Raw genomic sequence first — 7,328 nt, 5'->3', positions numbered from 1 at the left:
AGACAGACAGACAGACAGAGAGGCAGACAGACAGACAGACATGCAGGCAGGCAGGGTTTAAAACATGCGTCTTACAACCAACAAACTTTGAGTAACTCACGTGTAAGAGAGGACAGCGATTGGTCTGAGTTTGCAGCAACGAAGCAGGGTCTCAATCTAAAAAGGTAGCAAGAGGGGGAGACAGACAGACAACAGACAGACAGACAGAGAGAGAGAGAGAGCTTTTAAAATGTGCGTTTTACAACCAACATATAAACTTTGAGTAAATCACTTGTAAGAGAGGACAGCTACTGGCCTGATTTTGCAGCAACGAAGCAGGGTCTCAATCTAAAAAGGTAGCTAGAGGGGGAGACAGACAGACAGACAGACAACAGACAACAGACAGACAGACAGACAGACATGCAGGCAGGCAGGCAGCGTTTAAAACGTGCGTCTTACAACCAACATAAACTTTGAGTAACTCACGTGTAAGAGAGGACAGCTACTGGTCTGAGTTTGCAGCAACGAAGCAGGGTCTCAATCTAAAAAGGTAGCTACAGGGGGAGACAGACAGACAGACAGACAACAGACAGACAGACAGACAGACAGACAGAGAGGCAGACAGGCAGGCAGCGTTTAAAACGTGCGTCTTACAACCAACAAACTTTGAGTAACTCACGTGTAAGAGAGGACAGCTACTGGTCTGATTTTGCAGCAACGAAGCAGGGTCTCAATCTAAAAAGATAGCTAGAGAGGGAGACAGACAGACAGACAGACAGACTACAGACAGACAGACAGACAGAGAGACAGACAGACAGACAGACAGACAGACATGCAGGCGGGCAGGCAGGCAGGCAGGGTTTAAAACGTGCGTCTTACAACCAACAAACTTTGAGTAACTCACGTGTAAGAGAGGACAGCTACTGGTCTGATTTTGCAGCAACGAAGCAGGGTCTCAATCTAAAAAGGTAGCAAGAGGGGGAGACAGACAGACAGACAACAGACAGACAGACAGACAGACAGACAGACAGACAGACAGACAACATACAGACAGACAGACAACAGACAGACAGACAGACAGACAACAGACAGACAGACAGACAGACAGACAGAGAGGCAGACAGGCAGGCAGGCAGGGTTTAAAACGTGCGTCTTACAACCAACATAAACTTTGAGTAACTCACGTGTAAGAGAGGACAGCTACTGGCCTGAGTTTGCAGCAACGAAGCAGGGTCTCAATCTAAAAACACAGCTAGAGGGGGAGACAGACAGACAGACAGACAGACAGACAGACAGACAACAGACAGACAGACAGACAACAGACAGACAGACAGAGAGAGAGAGAGAGATTTTAAAATGTGCGTTTTACAACCAACATATAAACTTTGAGTAAATCAATTGTAAGAGAGGACAGCTACTGGCCTGATTTTGCAGCAACGAAGCAGGGTCTCAATCTAAAAAGGTAGCTAGAGGGGGAGACAGATAGACAGACAGACAACAGACAGACAAACAGACAGACAGACAGACAGACAGAGAGGCAGACAGACAGACAGACAGACATGCAGGCAGGCAGGCAGGGTTTAAAACGTGCGTCTTACAACCAACAAACATTGAGTAACTCACGTGTAAGAGAGGACAGCTACTGGTCTGAGTTTGCAGCAACGAAGCAGGGTCTCAATCTAAAAAGGTAGCAAGAGGGGGAGACAGATAGACAGACAGACAACAGACAGACAGAGAGAGAGAGAGCTTTTAAAATGTGCGTTTTACAACCAACATATAAACTTTGAGTAAATCACTTGTAAGAGAGGACAGCTACTGGCCTGATTTTGCAGCAACGAAGCAGGGTCTCAATCTAAAAAGGTAGCTAGAGGGGGAGACAGACAGACAGACAGACAACAGACAGACAGACAGACAGACAGACAGACAGACAGACAGAGAGGCAGACAGACAGACAGACAGACAGACAGACAACAGACAGACAGACAGACAACAGACAGACAGACAGAGAGAGAGAGAGAGATTTTAAAATGTGCGTTTTACAACCAACATATAAACTTTGAGTAAATCAATTGTAAGAGAGGACAGCTACTGGCCTGATTTTGCAGCAACGAAGCAGGGTCTCAATCTAAAAAGGTAGCTAGAGGGGGAGACAGATAGACAGACAGACAACAGACAGACAGACAGACAGACAGACAGACAGAGAGGCAGACAGACAGACAGACAGACAGACAGAGAGGCAGACAGGCAAGCAGGCAGGCAGGGTTTAAAACGTGCGTCTTACAACCAACATAAACTTTGAGTAACTCACGTGTAAGAGAGGACAGCTACTGGTCTGAGTTTGCAGCAACGAAGCAGGGTCTCAATCTAAAAACACAGCTAGAGGGGGAGACAGACAGACAACAGACAGACAGACAGACAGACAGAGAGAGAGCTTTTAAAATGTGCGTTTTACAACCAACATATAAACTTTGAGTAAATCACTTGTAAGAGAGGACAGCTACTGGCCTGATTTTGCAGCAACGAAGTAGGGTCTCAATCTAAAAAGGTAGCTAGAGGGGGAGACAGACAGACAGACAGACAGACAACAGACAGACAGACAGACAGACAGACAGACTACAGACAGACAGACAGACAGACAGACAGACAGAGAGGCAGACAGACAGACGGACAGACAGACATGCAGGCAGGCAGGCAGGGTTTAAAACGTGCGTCTTACAACCAACAAACTTTGAGTAACTCACGTGTAAGAGAGGACAGCTACTGGTCTGAGTTTGCAGCAACGAAGCAGGGTCTCAATCTAAAAAGGTAGCTAGAGGGGGAGACAGACAGACAACAGACAGACAGACAGAGAGAGAGAGAGCTTTTAAAATGTGCGTTTTACAACCAACATATAAACTTTGAGTAAATCACTTGTAAGAGAGGACAGCTACTGGTCTGAGTTTGCAGCAACGAAGCAGGGTCTCAATCTAAAAACACAGCTAGAGAGGGAGACAGACAGACAGACAGATAGACAGACAGACAGACAGAGAGGCAGACAGACAGACGGACAGACAGACAGACAGACAGACATGCAGGCAGGCAGGCAGGCAGGGTTTAAAACGTGCGTCTTACAACCAACATAAACTTTGAGTAACTCACGTGTAAGAGAGGACAGCTACTGGCCTGAGTTTGCAGCAACGAAGCAGGGTCTCAATCTAAAAAGGTAGCTAGAGGGGGAGACAGACAGACAGACAGACAGACAGACAACAGACAGACAGACAGACAGACAGACAACAGACAGACAGACAGACAGACAACAGACAGACAGACAGAGAGAGAGAGAGCTTTTAAAATGTGCGTTTTACAACCAACATATAAACTTTGAGTAACTCACGTGTAAGAGAGGACAGCTACTGGCCTGATTTTGCAGCAACGAAGCAGGGTCTCAATCTAAAAACACAGCTAGAGAGGGAGACAGACAGACAGACAGACAGACAGACAGACAGACAGACAACAGACAGACAGACAGACAACAGACAGACAGAGAGAGAGAGAACCTTTTAAAACGTGTGTTTTACAACCAACATATAAACTTTGAGTAAATCACTTGTAAGAGAGGACAGCTACTGGCCTGATTTTGCAGCAACGAAGCAGGGTCTCAATCTAAAAAGGTAGCTAGAGGGGGAGACAGACAGACAACAGACAGACAACAGACAGACAGGCAGGATTTAAATCTTATGTCTTACAACCAACTAGAATTCGCTGATTTGTCCGACCAAAATTTCTACTTGAATCTAACCTAACTAGCTCAAACCAATATCCAAATTAGCCAACGATAGCTCAAATTATAACGAATTGATACAGGACACTATAATTTAGCAGTTGGTCCAGCGTCGGTTTGGCCAAATGTAGTAATGTTAGTAGTAGTGGTAGCTAGTAGTAGTAATAGTAGTAGTAGTTTTTGTAGTTTTTGTAGTAGTAATAGTAGTAGTAACAGTAGTCTGACATATTGAACCAAATGAAGTTGAAGCTCACCATCATGACTCTGTCCTGTCTGCCCCAGGCTGCTGCTGCTCTCTGTAAAATCTGTTGTTAGACCACCGAGGCCGATCCCGCGCAAAGCAGCGGTTGCTCCCGAATAAAATGTACCGGGGCTAGTAGGCTATCAAGAAATTTCCAGGTGTTCATTTTACTCTACTTTCTCTGTACAGTGTAGGTCTCCAGCTACCTGAAACCGCAGTGGCAAACTGTCTCACCTGGACAACATTCTGTCTTCTAGAATGATCCGTATTATGACAGCATAAAGCCATGCACGCTGGTGGAGATTGATTATCTTTTTTGTTTTTGTTTTTAATATGCAAAATATTGCAAAATATAAATATAACATACAACATATAACAATACAGATTGGCTAAGTAATACAAACAGGAATGAACAGGAACCTGTAAATCTGCCCTTTTTATCCTTGGTGTCCTTTTCAGAAACACCTAGATAGTCTACAGTACATCTAATGGCCATCACTTACACTGTGAATACCTGGAGCTATATGCTGAAATGAGGCAGATGACCCCCCCCCCCCCCCCCCCCCCCCCCCCCCCCCCCCCCAAACCACCACCACCACCACCCCAATTTAAACCACAATAACACTTCTGCCATAATGCTGTATCAAAAATACAGTAAGTAAGTATTGCAATCTACAGCAGCGAACATAATATGATTTTTAGATTGTATGTGTTGAGCACCAGCTGTAATTTTGTAGGATAATAACCAGTCTGTGAGCAAAAGGGGCACCTCTGCAAACTCATTTGCACTTTTGGCAATATGTGTGTAAGTTGCCTAAGGTCTCAATCTAAAAACACAGATAGAGAGGGAGACAGACAGACAGACAGACAGACAGACAGACAGGCAGGCAGGCAGGGTTTAAAACGTGCGTCTTACAACCAACAAACTTTGAGTAAATCACTTGTAAGAGAGGACAGCTACTGGTCTGAGTTTGTCATCTCTCCCTGGTTTCGTGGTCGTGGGAGATGCAGCCTTCGCCTTGCATGTTACCCTTCAAGTTAAGACCGTGCCTTGATATGATAAATAAATACACAATCAGATAAATACATATGATGCATACATATGATTAGGGATGGGGCAATATGCTTATGGCACGATACCATACGCGACATGGGGTTCACGATTCGATACAACCTATTACTGAACTAGGAGTTTGTCTTCACCTTGTCTATACTACTGTAAATCGTTAAACAGCAATCCATATTTTTTTTTTTATGTTTTCATGGTAAATAATCACAAGCTCATTTTTTTGTTATACCACATCATCGTTTTAACTGTCAGAGGCTGATAATTGTAAATCTGGGTTTCTTTTTACTAGCCCAATGTTGGAAAGTATGGGGTTGAAGGTTTAGTTGTATTTTTCTTCTTGAATATTCTTTTATATCTTGTGATTCAATACAGAGGTGGGTGCCTGTAAATATTCTGTGTTTGTGTTTCTTGGGATAATAATGGTGACTGTGAGACACACACCCATCAAAATGAAATAAATGTGGCAAAATAACTTTATACTGCCCATCTGAGTTGAGATTATGATATTACAGTTTGGCTCAAACTATAAACTATGCCCCTGCAGTCCCATGGAATCTGCAGCCACTAGAGGGCAGCACTGTAATGAAATTAATACCATAGCAAGAGTCAGAGATGCCTGGATGCCTCTGTCTCTCTAACAGGAGAAAGATCTGCCTGGGTCCGAGTTCAATGATGTCAACTTGTTGAAAAACCGTGTGGAACTTGTTCAGTGTTTACCTTGAGAGAAAGCCCACTGCTGATGATTCAGTATACAGTGGAAGTGAAGATAAAATTCACATTCACTGAAAAATGTCAATTCTCATCCGATAAATGCATTGCCTAAATGTGATGCTTGACACAATATACTCAAACTGTTTGCATTATCTGACAGGGAGGGCTTGTACTACATGCCAAGGGTTTCTACCATAGGATGGTCATTGTCCAATACTGTTGTCTGTTAACAGACAAGAGGCTCTTGTGTCCTTCGTTCCTTATTGTTTCCGTTACACAAGAAGGAAATCATCTTGCTATTTTAGCATGAAACTGAGGTATTGATTTGTCCTTTTTGTTATCCTGTTATCCAATAAGTCATATTAGTTAAGGGTTGTAACTCATGCCCCAAAATCATTGACCAGCTCCCTGATTCTTCACACTACACCTGTGGAGGAAATGAGGCCTGCCATTCTTATGAAACAGAAATCTGGAAGTGGAAGTTGCACCAACTGCTTTACCTTGACAGTCTGCACTTCTTTCAGTTTAAAGTAAAGAAATTAATACATTAATTACAATAAATGAAGATTTTTTAAATGTAGTTCAACATAGACAGACAGCATATAGATCATACAGTTTATTCAAGTTCACACATGCAACACATACAATAGGAATAAATGAAAAAATAAATCAATCAATCTGTTCATGATTAAATGTAAAAGTAAAAGCACAGATCACAGAAGGTCTAAAGGAACATGTCTGCACACCTGCTTATATCCCATAACCAAGAGCGTGAACCTAGATGTAGTTGGGTCTACTCATAAATCATTTAAAGGCAGGACAGGCTGAGTCACATAGAAATAGACATGCAGGATGAAAATGAGTTATGACATGCACATATGTGCTGCACGGTGTCAGAGAGGTGAACTGAAGAAAGTGGTCAATTAATAATTGGGTCCCATATGTGCAATTGCATAATTTGCTTCGCCTGTCTCTACATCTTTCCATCCTTCTAAAGTCCAAAGTGAATGTCTATGTTAGTGTACAGTGAATGTTTGGCCCTCACAGTGTGACGGCCAGTTATGTTGACAGCAGGAAGGTTCGACTGATACGGGTTTATGAAAGGCCAATAATATCAATATTTTTAGATTGAAGCTGCTGATGGCCAATATTTTCTTCTGATATTCAATATTTTTTAATTTGACCATTTTCATGCTGAAAAAACACAAGGATTCAGTGTTTCCCCTGACCATTTTATGCTTGGTAGGGTGGAAAAGCCTCTGAAACAGCATTTAGACCATCATGGGACTGATGGGAAACTTTCCAATGCAAACCCATACTAATTAAATTATTTTGGGGTTAGCAGCTCTAAAGCAGAGAGACTCACTGCACCTATTCAATGGTGAACTCTTGGATAGATTACCACCTTTAAATGAAGAATTAATTTACAGAAAATATTACTGAAAATGAATCGAATGAATAATGTGCAGAGAAAATACAATTTCATTGCAGGTTCTACAGACTTTTTATGTAGCTGCGGTTGCCCACTGCTGACATATTGCCAGTGGATGACAGCGACTGGCCAATAT

Source organism: Centroberyx gerrardi, chromosome 1 (assembly GCF_048128805.1).
Source record: "Centroberyx gerrardi isolate f3 chromosome 1, fCenGer3.hap1.cur.20231027, whole genome shotgun sequence".
Lineage (NCBI taxonomy): Eukaryota > Metazoa > Chordata > Actinopteri > Beryciformes > Berycidae > Centroberyx > Centroberyx gerrardi.
This window is presented reverse-complemented; position numbering follows the sequence as displayed.